This window comes from Papio anubis, chromosome 4, assembly GCF_008728515.1.
Source record: "Papio anubis isolate 15944 chromosome 4, Panubis1.0, whole genome shotgun sequence".
In the NCBI taxonomy this organism is placed as follows: domain Eukaryota; kingdom Metazoa; phylum Chordata; class Mammalia; order Primates; family Cercopithecidae; genus Papio; species Papio anubis.
Window position 1 is genome coordinate 160,024,270 of NC_044979.1, and position 18,110 is coordinate 160,042,379.

At 37.1% G+C, this 18,110-nt stretch overlaps 1 long non-coding RNA gene across 2 annotated transcripts in view; it reads left to right on the forward strand.

Annotated features, from left to right (window-relative positions):
- The window catches only part of LOC103882672, a 150,940-nt gene that overhangs the window by 86,512 nt on the left and 46,318 nt on the right, over window positions 1–18,110 (forward strand). The window contains exon 4 of one of the 2 annotated variants that reach the window (XR_001900532.3): window positions 8,083–8,692. The exons of the other annotated variant lie outside the window; for it this stretch is intronic. This is a non-coding gene — a long non-coding RNA (uncharacterized LOC103882672). Of the gene's footprint in view, window positions 1–8,082; window positions 8,693–18,110 lie in introns of those variants that run through there. 2 annotated transcript variants of the gene reach the window in all.

Here is an 18,110-nt window from a genome sequence, read left to right on the forward strand (position 1 = left end):
TTCCTTTTTCTCTGCACAATTATTGTGCTCATTGAGCTCTGAGAGCAATTATGTTCAATGAATGTATTTTCTCCCTAATAAAGAATAAGATCATATCAGTACTTGAGAATTCAGTTGGCATACTAGGCCTTTCAATCAATGTATTCCTTCTCAAGTTACATTCTGTATTAAGATCTCCTTTATACTTATAATTTTTAAAGCAACTTTCATCTGCAAAGTCATCTGCCATGAAAATTCTATTGAAATAAACAACACAGTAAGTATCACATATGTGTCCTTCTTACTCTAACGTGTATGTAAGTGTCTATTTGGAGGAAAAGACTGTTTGCTTTGAAAGATTGCTTTCCAAAGAGAGCATGTGTTTTCCTTAAAATACTGCACTTTTAACAAACTGGTAGAATCAGTCACATCCTGTCAGATCATACTGGTATATTTGTCTCCCCTTGCCTTCCCTATGCTTATGGATCATCTCAGAATTTTTCATTCTATTTCCCTCTTTCTGTCTTTAGAAAAATAATACTTTTATTATTAGAAAAAAAATTAATTTTAGTTGTCAATTTGTGTAAACTAAATGCTGTGGGAGAAAACGAAAAGAACTGAGAGTAGAATAGCAAGCAAGAGGCAGTTTGTTCTCCACCACCTATTAGCTAAAGTGTCTTTAATCCCTCAGAACTGTGGCTTGCCTGCATAGAAAGGAATGTTTTATATATGTTATACATGTATAACATACCTAATTTCATCAGTAAAGATAGAGAAGTCAGTGAAGTAATTAGCTTTAGAGTTTTTGTTCGTTTGTTTGTTTTCCAAGACAGAATCTTGCTCTGCCGCCCAGGCTGGAGTGCAGAGGCACAATCTTCGCTCACTGCAATCTCCACCTCCCAGGTTCAAGCAATTCTCCTGCCTCAGCTTCCCGAGTAGCTGGGATTACAGGCACGCACCACTGTGCCTGGCTAATTTTGTATTTTTAGTAGAGATGGGATTTCATCATGTTGGCCAGGTTGGTCTAGAACTCCTGACCTCGTGATCCGCCCAGGTTGACATCCCAAAATGCTGGCATTACAGGCGTGAGCCACTGCACCCAGCCTAGAGTTTTTCATTAACCCGCACCATATATATGCTTTGAGCAAATCTATTCTTCCCTATTTACATGATACCAAAATGTTTTTATATGGCCCAATATTGTCTAATATTAATCTGTGTCTTTAAATTAAATATTATCATACATTATAGCTTTTTCTACCAAAAGATCTAAATCTTAAAAATATAATAAATATAATTTAAAAAAATGAGATGGTTTAGGGCTTGTTTGGATTCAGTTTATTTCTGCCACTTACTATCTATAACCATAAACATGTTTGGTGATCTCTATTAATAGCTTCACTCATCATTGTTTTCTTCTATATAATAGAGCATTTGAAAATTTAAGAAATATTTAAAAATTTAACAAAAAATTTGACAAAATTTTTTTAAAAATTTAGCAAAAAAATGAACAAAAAATATGACCAATATGGTAGCTGCTGATCTGATAATGAAATTAATTCCTAAGATCAATAATTTCTATACAGTCATGTGCCACATAGCAGCGTTTCACTTAACGTTGGACTGCATATGTGATGAGGGCCCCATTCAAGTATAATGAAGCTGAAAAATTCCTGTCTCCTGGTGACGTCAAAGTGCATTTCTTGTTTTCCTTATAAATTTAGTGTAGCCCAAGTGTACGGTGTGTAGAGAGTCTACCATATGTACAGTGAAGTCCTAGGCTTTCACGTTCACTCACTACCTATAGACTTACCCAGAGCAACCTCCAGTCCTGCAACCTCCATTTATGGGGCCTGCATGTACAAGTGTACCATTTTTTATCTTTTATACTATATTTTTACTATACCTTTTCAATGTTTAGGTAAGTTTAGATACACAAATACTTACCATTGTATTATGATTGCCTATAGTTTTTATTAATAATTATTAATTTATTAATAGAATAGTAGCATGCTGTACACATTTGAAGACTGGAAGCAATAGGCTATTCCACATAGCGCAGGTATGTGATAGGTTATACCACCTAAGTTTGTGTAAGTACATCCTATGGTGTTTGCACAATGATCAAATGACCTGATGACCCACTTCTTCTCATGTAGCCCTGCCATTGTGTTGCATGAGTGTTTTAATTGAGTGATAAAAGAAGATGATACCTCCTTAACAACAAGAAATAAAACACATAAGGGTTAAGTCAATAAATTATGCCAGACAAAAATTGATGAAGTAACATCATTAGGTAAAAATGTTAAATAATCAAAAAGAGATGTTTTAGTTTTTGGTTTAGTTTAACAAGTATTTATTAACAATGTAATATATAGCTAGCTTCATACTATGCTACCAGGAGTATAGAATAAGAAGATGGTAAACTCTTATCTCTGTTAATTATTGAGTTAGAAATGCAGTACCTGAGCATCAAATCCATAATCTTGCAGCAAAAATAAGATTTGCCTCTTGCAATCCCAGGACTTTGGGAGGCCGGGGTGGGCAGGTCATGAGGTCAGGAGATTGAGACTAGCCTGACCAATATGGTGACATCCTGTCTCTACAAAAATTAGCTGGGCGTAGTGGCACCTACCTGTAATCCCAGCTACTCAGGAGGCTGAGGCAGGAGAATCGCTTGAATCCGGGAGGCGGAGGTTGCAGTGTGCCAAGATTGCACCTCTGTGCTCCAGCCTGGGTGACAGAGCAAGACTCTGTCTCAAAAAAAAAAAAAAAGGTGAGAATGTAAGTTTGAAAGCAAATGCTAAGAGGCACATGGCATAATGCTTTGTTCAGTGAACATGTGCTCTGGATAGTCATTAGAATGAAAAATATTTGTTACAACCATCTGAGAAAGTCTCACGGTGGAGTTGGAATTTATATAAATCTTCAGAAGCGATTGGCTTAGAAAAAGAAAAAAATACCTGTCACCAGCAGAACATACAAACAGAAAACCACAATAAAATGTAGAGATGAGAAAATGCATTCTGTTTATTGAGTGACAGACCGAAATACACTTGTCTAAAAGAAAACAGGCTTTCAAAAGTGGTGAAAAGAAGATTAAGTTGAACTACTGTGAAATGTCACATGTACTGTTAATATATTTTTGAACTTGATCTGAAAGGTAATATGATTATTTTTGATTTGTTGAGCAAAAGCATTTCTCTTAGTTTGTTGCCCAGGCTGGAGTGTAGTGGCATGATCATAGCTCACTGCATCCTCAAACTCCTAGGCTCAAATGATTCTTTCACTTAGCCTCTCAAGTAGCTGGGACCGCAGACACCTGCCACCGTGCCTGGCTCTGTTTTTATTTTTTTGTAGGGATAGGGTCTTGCAGTGTTGCCCAGGTTGGGCTTGATCTCCTGGATTCAAACAATCATCTTGCCTCAGCCTCCCAAAATGCCTGGATTATAGGTGTGAGCCACCACGGCTGGCCCAAAGACATTTCTATTTTTGCGTTTCACAGTAAGTTAAAAATGTACTAAGCACAATAAACTCTATATTTAGATTGGATACTATGCAGAAACTTTGTTTTCCGTAGTTTCATTGTATAATCATAAAGATAAGGAAAATGACAATCTTGGCATTCCCATGAGATCGCTTTTTTATCAGGTACCATCTAAAGACAGCTGGGACAATAACTGGCAGTGGATCACCTCTACTTCTGGCTGGCTGAAAACAAATGGTCCGTGAATATTGCCTGAAACTCTATCATACAGATTTGCTCATTTTCCTAGGCATATTCCTATTACTCTAAACTCAGTGCATACTGTTTACTTTTGTGGGTCTTGCTATATTATTATTAAAGTCTATGGTGATATATGTTGGCTCATTTAGTTTAGTATCTTAAAGATCAATTTATCTAACCCAGTAATTTCCCCAGTAGCACAGGTATTGATGAATGGCTTGCAATAACACAAGGAAATTTTCCTTGAACTCTCACATATTGTCATCTCTAAAGGTATTACACACTAATTAGAACCCAACCTTCCCTGTTATTTTGTTAACTGGAGATCAATTTGCTAATCACTAAATAACACAAAAGTATGACAGGGATAATACATATCACCTCTGCCCTTAAAATTGCCAGATTTGGCTGATGTCTTGGAGCCTGTCAGGACTTCTGGATTTAGAGCACAGGCTAATGCAGTAGCCTTCATCAACAGGGAGGAGAACTGCCTACTGGAGAAGCATAACTGCCTACTGGAGAAGCATAACGATGAGCATCTCACATTACCGCAGGCAGGACCTTCTTGAGAAGCAGCACCATGCTCTGGGCTTTCTTTCAATGTTTCTTTCCCATGAGATATGTATGTACAGCTGGTGCTGGGACTCACAAGTCTCTTGCTTTTGGTTAAGTGTCATCAAAAAAAAAAAAAAAAAAAAAAAAATAAGTTTTTTCTATGCAGAGTTGAGAAAGGAAAAAACAACTATATGTTTACTCTAGAAGATAATTTATCTTTTCTTGGAAAAATTGTAACACTACAAAATTCCCATAGCAGTTTCAAAATGCAGAAGTTACAAAAAGCGAAATTCCTTATAAAATGTCCATGTGAATGCCAGAGGCTAATTTTATTCTCACTCACGAAAACAAAATCTCAAGTGAGCCTAATTTATTAGTTCATTGATGTTGTTACTATCTCAAACTAAAAGACAAGGGGCTGATTTGCAGTGAACTCACCAATATTTTTAAATCATTTGGTCAAATGCATTATCTATTTATTTCCAATATAGAAGAGAAAAATACAAGATAAAAGCTCTGTGCATTACCAATGTAGCCATGTTCTGTAAGTGAGAAATTGAAGCATAGAATGTATTCATTGTCTATTTAACATTGAGTAAAATTAGTAAAAGCAATTTATTTCAAAAATAATTCTGACTTGGATTATTTGGTCCATCAAATTTTCCTACTTGCTTTTCTTATGAAACAATCACAGTCTTTCTTTGTGCTGTTTGTTAAGCATATTTTAGTGTAAGTGTCCTAAAACTGATACCGTTATATTTTCAAATGTAATACTGTAGTATATCAGGATTTTTTTTTAGGAAATATATCATGGGACTAGAATTATGGAGAAAAAAATGGAGGTTTAAGAAAATGTCAATCCTTATAAGTTAGTATTATTAAATTAATATTAAGAATGTTAAGAAAACATGTGGTTTTGGCCGGGCGCAGTGGCTCAACCCACCACTTTGGGAGGCTGAGGTGGGTGGATCACCTGAGGTCAGGGGTTCAAGACCAGCCTGGCCAATATGGTGAAACCCGTCTCTACTAAAACTACAAAAATTAGCTGGGTGTGGTGATACATGCCTGTAATCTCAGCTACTCGGGAGACTGAGGCAGGAGAATCACTTGAACCAGGGAGTTGGAGCTTGCAGTGAGCCAAGATCGTGCCATAGCACTCCAGCCTGGTGACAGAGCAAGACTCTGTCTCAAAAAAAAGAAAAGAAAACATATGGTTTTAAAGGATTATGGTTGTCATAGGTGAGGAGTGAGGAGTCTGAAAGATTGACTACTTAGTACTTTTGAGCGCTAACACTGAAAGTTAAAGGAGAGAGACAACAAAATGGGCAAACATAAAAAGCCTCCTCTGCTGTCTCCTTTCTTAATGATTCTAGATCTTTGTTACTAAGTGTGACTTTCATTATGTAAGTGGATGATTTAGGGAGTGCATTAGTCAGGGTTCTCCGGAGAAACAAAACCAATAGAATATATATACATATATATAGAGAGAGAGATTTATCGCAAGATATAATAACAGTCTTGCATGATTACAGAAGCTGAGAAGTCCCATGCTCTGCCCCCTGAAAGCTGGAGATTCAGGAAAGCTGGTGTTGGTATAGTTGGAAGACCTGAGGGACAGAGAGCTGATGGCCAAGATTCCACTCAAAATCTGACAGCCTGAGAAGCAGGAATGAGTGCCAAGGGTGTGAGAAGATTGCTGTCCCAATTCAAGCAGTCAGACAGAGAGTGAATTTACTCTTATTCTGTCTTTTAGTCATTTTCAAGTCCTGAATGATTTGGATGATGTAAACGTACATTTGGGCAAATGAAGGGTCATATGCTTTACTCATGCACCAATTGAAATGCTCATCTCATGCCGAAACACCCTCACAGGCATAGCCAGAAGTGATATTTTACCAGCTATCTAGGCACCCTTTAGCCTAGGCAAGTTAACATATAAAATGTACTATCACAGGAAAAGACTGGAAAATAATATAATCATCAGGAAAGACATCTATATAATTTGTCTGGAAATTTTCTTCTGCAGGCCAAGTTCTGCATTGCTTTCTGCATATTCTTACATTGTATCTTTCCATGCCATTCTATCCTCTTATTCTACTTTAATTTCTATTAATTCAATTCACCCCCTAACATAGTACGAAAGTATTTCCTTAGTTGTTTGGTTGCTTATATCTTCCTCTCATCCACATTAGAAAGTAAACTCTATATTCCTTTCTTCATAGCAGTATGTCAAGAACCAAGAATAGTGCATGCCACACAGAAGGAGCTCAGTAAATAAATGAATATTCATTTATTGAATTAATAAATGTATCCAATATTAGCATTTGGTTTTAACATATAATCATTCCTTCTATCATTGAAAATTTAGTTTCCCCAAATTTTTGTAGTAAAAGAGTGTGTTTATTTTATATGTTGGTCCAGTTGTGCTTTTTTGGTCCACATATTAAATGGAAAAACTACAGAAACGAAGAATTAAAGTCAGTCAGTACAAGTATGCAACAAACTATTAATGAAGAATGTAACAAAACTCAAGTCCGCAGCATCAGATTCAATGCAGATTAGGGAGGTGTTTGGCAAGCTTCTACGTTACCATTTACACATGGGGTGGAGTCTAGTGTAGGATGTAATTTGCTTGTGGAAGATAAAACGTGTGCTTTCTCAAGGCATACACACTTAGGATGTCCCTTCTGCATTTGTTCTTGCATGCAGAACACGCAGGTGAGGAAAGACGTATTGTTAACCTCACAACCTGGGGCATCCAAATGCAACCTGCAGGAATCCCGAAGTCAGAGAGGAATAGGAATATTCTACTTATTTCTGTCTTCATTGACTGTACTGCAGAGTCATGATGACAAAAAAGACACAGCCCAATGCAGAACAAAACAGAAATGGACACTGGGCTTTTGAAATGTAAACTGAGCAAATGCGGGCTATGTGAAATGGAAGAATTGAAAGCCCTGCAAACTAATTTTAGCTATTAGGCTTAGTTTCTACATGTATTACAGATCAACAATGTCTGAAATTGCTGAAACGTCTCTCTCTGAGTACTGTTTTTTCCCAGGGCAGAGCAAGACAAAGGGTGGTATCCAACAGCACTTACAAGCTAGTTTTGAAAATCATGGATGTGAAATTTGGTTAATAAAGTGGGTGGATAAAGACAACTTTCCTTCTATTAGGACTCTGAAGAGAGTGATTTCCCTCCAAGCGCTCTTTGTTTGGGAAAGATTGCAAAGCTGTACTCCTAAATCATTATTGTTGCAGCCTTTACCTCTGCTGCCAGACTTGGCATAGATTCTGCTGGCTTCCTGTGTGATGCTGCCAAGGCTGTTTCTATTCCTTTTATTATGTGTTGGCTCATTGGAAACTCTCCTGGAAATAGCCCAAATGCATATATACACCATGCCACAATGCTGCCAAGTTCTCTCCCTGGGTGTCTTTACCTCATTTTAAAGTATATGAGACTGTGTTTCAAGGTGCAGTTCTAAAAACTCACTTTCAATCCACAGGGCTGATTTATTTAATTGAATAATCAATATTGTCTGCTTAACTGTTTGGTTTCAGTAGTTCACTGGAGTTTTATTTCTACTGCTGTCTTCTCTCTATATAGATGTGCAATTCGAATTTCCTGGATAATAATCTCCTAAAAATGGTGCAGTGGTAGATCACAAACTTAGATGACCTTGGTAAACAAAGTCTAATTCTACTTATTAGAGTGTATGCATATCTCCACAAATATTTGTGTCTTATGTTTGACTTATTTTAACAGCTTGTTTTAAGGGAAGATGGTTTAATGTTTTTCCAATTTTCACAATACTTTCAAGGATCCTGATTTTTGGAGACTCCAGAAAGGGACTTCTACTTCTCAGTGACCTGGTAATTACATTGAGTTTATATGTTCACTTTGTTGAAGGCACTCATCCCACTGCAAGATTTCTGTAAGACCTCTTATTTGTTCTCTCTCTAAATGTGACCCACAACGGTATCATCTAATCAGTTGGGAGGTATATCCCAAACTCATTAAACTATTAATAAGTTCCTTGTCTTTATGGTTGCCCTTACTTAAAATATAAACTAAAACTGTTTAAAGCTTATGTCTACAAAGTCATTTCTCATTAAAATTTCCCTGTGCTTTCTTCATTGTGATCAAAGGGATTTGAGTTAAAGTAGGAATGCACGGAGGACACTTAATTGTCTTTTTAGTTCCAAACTGACACATCTTACCCAAATTTTTTATTAACTCATGGCCTTGGTCCTTAAATTCAGATGGAAAACTCACTTCCAATAGAGCATATTCAAAATTAATCTCTCTGTAACTTTTGATGAATATTCTTTTTCCTCTTGTGTTTGCTTCTTTACCATGGTCTGTTTTTATTATTAGGTTTTACAAGAATATTATATTTTTCTTGATCCAATTTTTGAATTATTTGGACCATGTGTTTTAGAATTTTTCTCTATCACAAATGTGAAAATAAACCTGTGGGTATTATGTACCCACAAAAAGTTAAAATGAAAACATTTTTTAAAATAAAATTGTGGGTAAAAAGCAAAGTAAAAAAAAATACATGAAATCGGATTCAAGTCTTAAAATATATGTATTAAAAAATAAAGTGATCTATAACTCCTTATTTCTGAGTTGAAACTGAGAAAATGTAAAAATAAAAAATAAAATATTTGATTAATCTATTGACTTTGAGTGTCTTCTCTTTCTCCTCCTCCCTCTGTCTCTTTCTTGATTTATATACTTGATTTATATACTACAATTTCCAAAGTCTTGAAATACCTTGTAAATTTCAAGATGGTATGAGAGAGGGTACTTAGAGATAATGAAGGAAAAGTGTCATTTGAAGAACCTGAACTAATAGGTGGTTTTTAGTACCTAAGTTAAAGAAATAATAATATTTGCATTAGGACAAACTAAGTACTTAATAAATATCAACTGCATAATAAAGTAATAAATATAACTAATTTAAAATTAAATTAAAATAACAGTAAATTGATTTAATCGGTTAATTTGTAAATTAATTGGTTAATTTGATTTCAAAGGTATAAGTATACTAGATTGTGTTTTAAAATGCACCCAAGATTTGTATTCATCAGGTCTAGTAGAACATGCAGACACAGAAATGACTGGCACGAAGGAGGAAGTTTATATGCGCAGAACTCTAGAAGCGGGAGCCAGTCCACATGCAGGGCCACAGTCAGAAACACCAGGTCAGCCAGGAGGCAGAGGGAGCAAGCAGAAAATGTGTCAGAGCTTTAATGAACAAGGCAGGGTAAACAACTTAGAACTGACAAGTGTGAACAATTTCAGTGTACTGTAGATTGTAGGGGTTTCCTGAGTTGTCTGGTACCTGGCAATGGAGTGATTAGGGCAGGGAAATATTGGCCTGGAGTGTAAGAGCCTCATGGCAGTGAGTGAGCTCTGGATTGGTTAATTCGCCTAAGAAAGGTTCACTCCTGGTGAGTTGTTTGCTATCTCTAGGATTTAACTAACTCTGGGGGCACAGTCTCCTCCAGTGTCAGCAAGCGCACAAGTTGTAAAAGTATCAAAATAAAAAGACTTGCTCAACAGGTTAGATAATTTGTTGTCTATTATTTTTGTTTGCTCAATTTCTCTGTTTTGGGGTGAGAGGATCTCTAGTCCATTTAGTGTGATTCTGGGAAGGCTTTTCAACAAGCAGCCCTGTCATGCCTGCCATTCACGTTCCCCAAGCAGATGATTCAAATCTATTCATAGGCATCTGTGTTGAACACTGTTCCCTTCATTTGGACTTCTCAAGAATAAGGCAACAAAAAGCTTTTCTTTTTTTTCATCTTAAGAAATTTTAAGTTGGGTTTATCAACTTGCCACCAAAATAACTGTAATGAAATAGTTTAAATTTTCTATACTAGAAACTATAACCAATACCGAAGATAAACACTACCTACCAACTTTGACCTCAATTAATGTCAAGCGTTCATGAACGGCTTCCACCAGTTCTACACAGGGTAGACAAATTTAATTCCTTCTTGTGGAATACAGAATGTGATCTGTAATATTGTAATTGAGATTTAAAATAAAATAATTTTGATTCCAAACTTGAATCTGTCGATTAACTTGTGTTCATCTATTTTCTTTTCAAATTAAAAAAAAAAAAAAAAAAAGCCTGTGTAAATGTATGTAAATGAAGGGTGATAAAACAAAGTTAAGGTACTAACAAAAATAGTATAAACTGGTGAACAAAAAATAATACTAAGTACATTCTGGTTTCTTTGTTCTAGTGCAATATTTAAAATCATCAGTAACTTGAAAAACTAGTGCTGACTTTGGAGATCAATACTGTAGGAAGGGGAGAGACAGCAGTAGAAAGAAGGCTTAGGAAATTATTCATCATACTCTCTTTTGTACTTATTCATTCCTAGAATACCAAGAAATGTTATATTGTATGCTTCATCTTTCCAGCTTTCATTTAAGGACTTGTAACTCCCGGTAGTCTGAAGATAATAAAAGAGCCTTTAGACTTGTAACTAAAAATACTTTCCCTATATATTTCCCACCTCATCTACTTCACCCTTATAGACTTCTGTTCAAAAACATTTCCAGAGTTCTAAAAACATGGTTCTTGCCTTACATTTTAATTTCCCTAAATCTGACAGGTTTTAAGTTATTCATATTTAAATTAGGGGACCATTGCAGATCAGTGTAAGTTTCTCACCCTTACTTAGGACTGCTGAAATGTTAAGGAGCCATGTTTTAATGCTGTAGCTTTTTACTGAAGTGCTACATCCTACTCTCATGATGTAGCAGCAGGTCATCTTGTCAAGCAGGAGGGCTGTGTTGACACTGTGGTGCCTCTCTATTACTCTCTACTTATAATAGGCATCTAAGACTCCACAAAATAATATGTATAAACCTTGTTTCTTTTTCACTTTTTCTTTTTATTTTTCTTTTTTTTTTTTTTTGAGAGCAGAGAGTCTTGCTCTGTTGCCAGGCTGGAGTGCGTTTGGCACAGTCTCGGTTCACTGCAACCTCTGCCTCCCGGGTTCAAGCAATTCTCCTGCCTCAGCCTCCCGAGTAGCTGGGACTACAGGTGTGCACCACTATGCCCAGCTAATTTTTGTATAAACCCTGTTGCTAAAAGCTACTCTGAATGAAATGATGAGATTCCTGAGCCTATTCTAAACATGCAGTGCCCCTACTGCTCCATCTGTCTGCTCACAGTTATCTGTCATAGAGATCCTTTGATACTAGGGCAGGAGTCCCCAACCTTTTTGGCACCAGGGACAGGTTTCATGGAAGACAATCTTTTCACTGACTGGGAGCAAGAAAAGAGGGGTGGTTTGAGGATGATTCCAGCATATTACATTTATTGTGCACTTTATTTCTATTATTATTACATTGTAACATATAATAAAATAATGATACAGCTCACCATAATGTAGAGTCATTGGGAGCCCTGAGCTTGTTTTCCTGCAACTAGACGGTCCCATCTGGGGGTGATGGGAGACAGTGACAGATCATCAAGCATTGGATTGTCACAAGGATCAGGCAACCTAGATCCCTCACATGCACAGTTCACAATAGGGTTTGTGCTCCTATGAGAATCTCATGCTGCTGATGATCTGACCGGAGGCAGAGATCAGCTGGTAATGCGAGTGATGGCAGTGGCTCTAAGTACAGATGAAGCTTCCCTTACTCACCCGCTGCTCACTTCCTGCTGTGTGACCTGGTTCCTAGCAGACTGGTAGTGGCCCATGGCCCAGGGGTTGGGGACACCTGTTCTAGGATATTAGTCTAGTTCTGCTCTTTCCAACAATTTAATATATGAATACTTCTAGATCTTTTTGTTTTCTTTTAGAGACAGGATCTCTTATCACCCAGGCTTGAGTGCAGTGGTGTGATCACAGCCCACTTCAGTCTCAACCTCTTGATCTCAAGTGATCCTCCTGCCTCAGCCTCCCATGTTGCTGAGACTACAAGTATACACCATCACACATGGATAACTTTTTAAATTTTTGTATAGATGGAGTCTTGCTCTGTTGCCCAGGCTGGTCTTAAACTAGTGATCTCAAGAGATCCTCCTGCCTTGGCCTCCCAAATTGCAGGATTACTGGCATGAGCCACAACATCCTGCCTCTTACAATGTTTATGACATATTTTAGACAAAAGATAATAAAAAAAAATTGCAAACATATAAAAAGATGCTCCATATCGTATGTCATTTAGGAAGTGCAAACTAAAACAAGGTACTATTGCATACCTACTCAAATGGGCAAAATCCAGAGCAACAGCAAATACTGGTGAGGATGTGAAGCAACGAGAACTCTCATTCACTGATGATGGAAATGCAAATGCCATAGACACTTTGCAAGACAGTTTGGTAGTTTCTTACAAAACAAAACATGTTTTAACCATATGATACAGCAATCACATTCCTTTGTATTTACCTAAAGGAGTTGCATGAAATGTGCACAAAAACCTACACATGATTTTTTTATAGCTTTATTCATAATTGCCAAAACTTGGAAGCAACCAACATGTCCTTCAGTAAATAAATGGATGAATAAACCAGCAAATCCATGAGATGGGGCATTGTTCACCACTAAAATGAAATAAGCTATCAAGTCATTAAAAAAAACATGGAGGAAACTTAAATGTATATCACTAGGTGAAAAAAGTCAATTTGCAAAGGCTGTATACTGTATGATTCCAACTGTGACACTCTGAAACAGGAAAAATTACGGAGACAGTATAAAGATTAGCGAGTTCCAGTCCAGGAATTAGGAAAGAAAGGGATACATGGATGAGGCACAGAGGAATTTTAGTGCAGTGAAACTACTCTACTACAGTGGTGGATAGATGTTTGTTTGTCCAAATCCAGAAAATGTTTGGCATCAGGAGTGAGCCCTAATGTAAACTGTGGGCTTTGAGTGCTAATGAGGTGATACCGTAGGTTCAACCTAGGTTTATAACCAAGGTACCATTTTAATGGGAGATGTTGATAATGGAAGAGGTTGTGCATGTGTGAAGGGAGGGCATATATGAGACCTCTTCGTACCTTCTGCTCAATTTTGCTGTGAACCTAAAACTGCTCTAAGAAATAAAGCCTATTTTTGGCCGGGCACAGTGACTCATGCCTGTATTCCCAGCACTTGGGCGGGGGGGGGGGGGGGCAAAGCAGGTGGATCACCTGAGATCAGGAGTTTGAGACCAGCCTGGCTAACATGGTGAAATACCGTTTCTACTAAAAATACAAAAAATTAGCCAGACATGGTGGCGCATGCCTGTAATCCCAGCTATTCAGGAGGCTGAGGCAGGAGAATCGCTGTAACCTGCACTCCAGCTTGGGCAACAAGAGCAAAACTCCATCTGCAAAAAACAAAAACAAAAACAAAAAAAAAAAGTCTTTTAAAAAATATAACAGTATTTAAATAATAATCTATTGAACATAGACATTCACTTTCAAGTTTAAGTTAAAATTAAAATCACAGTTGTAGCTTTCTGTGTCCTCCTCCTACTCTGCTCACTTTCCTTCACTACCAAGGGAAAACATTCTTTAGCTTTTTAGTCATTACTCAGATGTATATGTGCACTTTTACATCTGACTACACCCATATGCAACTTATGGTACTGTTCACATGTTTTGAAAATTCCCACACAGAGTATCACAGTAATGACGAGAGTTGTTTATGATATGTAATGATGCTAATTTATGTAATAATATCGTATACATTTTCATTATTCTGAATATTTCATTTAAATTAACCACTTTTTGTTTTTTTTAGATGGAGTCTTGCATTGTCTCCCAGACTGCAGTTCAGTGGTGCGATCTTGGCTCACTGCAACCTCCATTTCCCAGGTTCAAGCGATTCTCCTACCTCAGCCTCCTGAGTAGCTGGGATTACAGAAGTGTGTCACCACACCCAGCTAATTTTTGTATTTTTTTTAGTAGGGACAGGGGTTTCACCATGTTGGCCAGTCTGGTCTCGAACTCCTGACCTCAGGTAATCCACCCACCTTGACCTCCCAGAGTGCTGGGAATACAGGCTTCAACCATGGTGCCTGGCAAATTGACCTTTTTGTTTTTATCACATATATTTTTTCATAAATAGATGTTGGTTTTGTCCTAACTTAAGCTTTTACAATTACTAAAAATTACAATATAGCAATAAATCTGCTGTAGAATAATATGCATTCTTGGACATAAACCTAATGTAAAATAGCTTTTACCATAAAAAATAAGCTATTTAGTTTTGTTACATAATGCTCTATCTCTCTCTAAAATTGATGTACAATTTTCAGTACTACTTATAGTATTAGTTTGGTGCAAAAGTAATGCAGTTTTGCCATTACTTTTAATGTCAAAAACCGCAGTTACTTTTGCATCACCTAATAGTATATAAATATCTCCACTGTTCCACATACTTACCAAGGTAGTCAAATCTGGTAAAGAATTTTATTTTTCCATTTTCCTCATTAACAGTGAAATGAGTCAGGCATGTTGGTGCATACCTATAGTCACAGCTACTCTGGAGACTGAGACTGGATGGTCACTTGAGCCTCCATGTTTGAGGTTGCAGTGAGCTATGATCACACCACTATACTCCACCCTGGGCAACAGAGTAAGACCCTGTCTCAAATAATAATATTAGTAATGATGAAATGAGTGTCAGTTGTTACGTTTATTGGCCATTTAGGCTTCTTTGTTTGTGAATGTTTAGTTCATATACTTTGCTAACATTACCATATTGTTTATCTTTTCCTTATTGGTTCACAGTGGTCTTATGGCCATTAATTATGGATGTCTATATTTATTACATGTATTTCCACCTAAACTTGTCTTTTCACTGATTTTATGGGGACTTTGCATTAGTAGGAGCATTTATACAGTTCTTTATGAGTTGAAATTTTTAAAATATCATGTAAGAAATTATTCTCTCTTCTAAGACCATAAGAATATTTTCCTCTAAAATTTCTCTAAAGGTTCTAAAGTTTTGTCTTTTGTATGTATGGAAATTATTTTTATATATGGTCTGACTTCAGGAATCATTTTTTGTTTGTTTTGTTTTGGTACAGGTAGCCTGTTGTTCCGGTATCATTGATAGAATGGGTCCTTTTTACCTCCTTGTTTTCTAAGATCACCTTTCTCATACATGCAGTGATCTTTCCCAGACTATCTATTCTCTGAGTCTATTTGGCTATTCTGGCAATAAATTACCATTCTGTTTATATATTCCCATAACTTCATAATGAGTTAAGCTACCTGGGTAGCCTCCACCTTTTTTAGCTTCTTAAACATTGACTTAATTATTCTGAGGCTTCTTCACTTCTGAATTAGTCTCAGGCCTCCTTACTTCCATATACATTTTAGAATCGGCTTGCTATGTTCCTCAAAAAAGATTCTGATGGAATTATAATTGATATACATTGAATTATATTAAATGTATGGGTTAATTGAGGAAACATTGACATCATTATGACATTGATTCCTTCAAAAGTTTATGAACGTGGAATAACTTTTCCAGTAAATGTTTGATTTATGCTGTTACTTTGTATTTTGTTTCTATATTAAATTGCATATTTTTCTTAGAACAATTTTTGTATTTAGTACTAGTTTGTAACTTGTTTATATTGATCCTATATTCTACAGTTTTATTAATTCTCATTCTAATTGGCAAGTAGAATCTCAGAGTTTATTTTTGGTGGGGGATGAGGTGAACAAATCTATAAATTTTAAATACTGGTGTATTTACAAACCGTGTAGCAAAGATAGCTTTTGCTTCTTAACAAGCCAGCCATCTGGGTTGTGCAGTTCTGATTTTGGCTGGGCTCCTCATGTATACAAGTGCCTCCAGCAGCCAGCCAGCAAGCCGAGTCCTCTTCAGAGGGATCGGCTGGGAACATGGTCCACTGGGCCTCTCATATCTTTCATTGTCCCCCATCTAGCTCAGGGCAGCTCTGCATGGTTTCCAGAGAAAAGAAGTGTGTGTTGTCTCTTAAAAGTCTAGGCTCAGAACTGGAAAAGCATCGTTTATGCCACACAATTGTGGCCAAATAAGGCAAAAGTTCAGCTGAAATTCAAGAAAGAAAAATTGGCTATACCTCCCCTTGGAAGTAGCTACAAAATCCCGTTGGCAAAGGAACAGGGATTACAGGAAAAGGGGCTCTTTTACAATCACATAATCACACCTTTGTTTCTTGGTCTCTCATATCATTTTTGTTGGCTTTCTGGTTAGTTTTTACGAAGATAATACTTTATTATTCTTTTGGATCAAGATTTTTTTTTGTGAGGAGCCTTGATTGTGGTATAAACCATCACATGAATTGATATTGGCAAAGAGTGTCAGGCTATCTTACGCCAAAGCCTTTGCATTACTTTTGTTTTTTTCTTTTTCAGACAGAATCTCACTCTGTCACCCAGGCTGGAGCACACTGGCACAATCATGGCTCACTGCAACCTCCACCTCCTGGGTTCAAGCGATTCTTGTGCCTCAGTCTCCCAAGTAGCTGGGATTACCAGTGGAGCAGGATGCACCACTCCACCGTGATCATTTTTTTTTTTTTTTTTTTTTTTTTTGTATTTTTAGTAGAGACAGGGTTTCACCATGTTGGCCAGGCTGGCCTCGAACTCCTGATCTTTTGATCTGCTTGCCTAGCCTCCCATGTGCTGGGATTACAGGAGTGAGCCACTGCGCCTGGCCTGCATTACTTCTTCAATATACTTTTATGCACATTTTGAGTGAATCTTACAAATCGTCCATGCTCCTATACTTCCTGTTTTTATGATTTGCATATACTTCTCTAAAGCTGCCTTAGTTCGGTGCCATGTTGCACATGACTACTTCACCTTTCATTTATCAGTTTTGTGTTGGCTGTTTACATTTTCTTTTCAGTACCGTAGTTTCATAGTTTCTGCCTCTTTTTGCCCTGGGCTCTTACTATCTCTTTGATAGAGTTAAATAATTTATTAAATCTCCTTTTTTTTAAAAAAAAAAAACTATTTTGGTCTATGGATCCACCTATATGTCAGTCAATCTGTCAACAGCATATTTTACATTCTGCTGTCATAGAAGTTAAAAATATAGAACCAAACAAATCATGTGATTTCTGCTCTCGTAAAGTTGACACTCCAATAAATAAACATAATTGTACTATGTGACAGAGAGTCACGCATCTTCCAAGCTTGAGAGTCTCTTTAGCATTTTCTATGCTTATGCAATCTGAGGATGGCCATGAACAGGTTGCTTTATCATAGCATGGATCTTTTAGGAGGCATTGGGGTTCCAGTTCTCAAATTTGCTGGGGTTTTTTCCTCATATCATTAAACAAATCTGAGCTACAAAAAAAAAAAAGTTATATCATTTAGAAGAGTCATCTGCATTGCTTTTACTTTTAGATCAATTTTAATGCTTATATTGAATCCAAATTTGTCCACCACTTTTGTAAAGTTAGATTTCTTCAATAGCAACAATTTATATAAGTGAGTGATCAGGTCCCTTAGAGGGAGAAGAATGCAGGGTGTGAACTGCCAAGTTCATCACACATCCTGACCCTTTACTTTGGAAAGAATGAGTTTGCACAGCTCTGCAGGCAGTGACTCCTCTCATGTGTTGGCATCACATATAAGCATATGTAGGAGCAGGCATAGAAGCCGTGTGGCCCCCCAGCAAGATGCACTGCCATTGAGGGTTTGATTGCCTAGATGGTATTAGCTTAGCTGGGTGCGGTGGCATGTTCCTGTAATCCAAGCCACTCAGGAGGCTGAGGCCGGAAGATCGCTTGAGCCAAGGAGTTTGAGGTCGCAGTGAGCTGTGATCGCACCCTTGTACTCCAGCCTGGGTGACAGACTGGAGGGGTGACTTTGTCTTG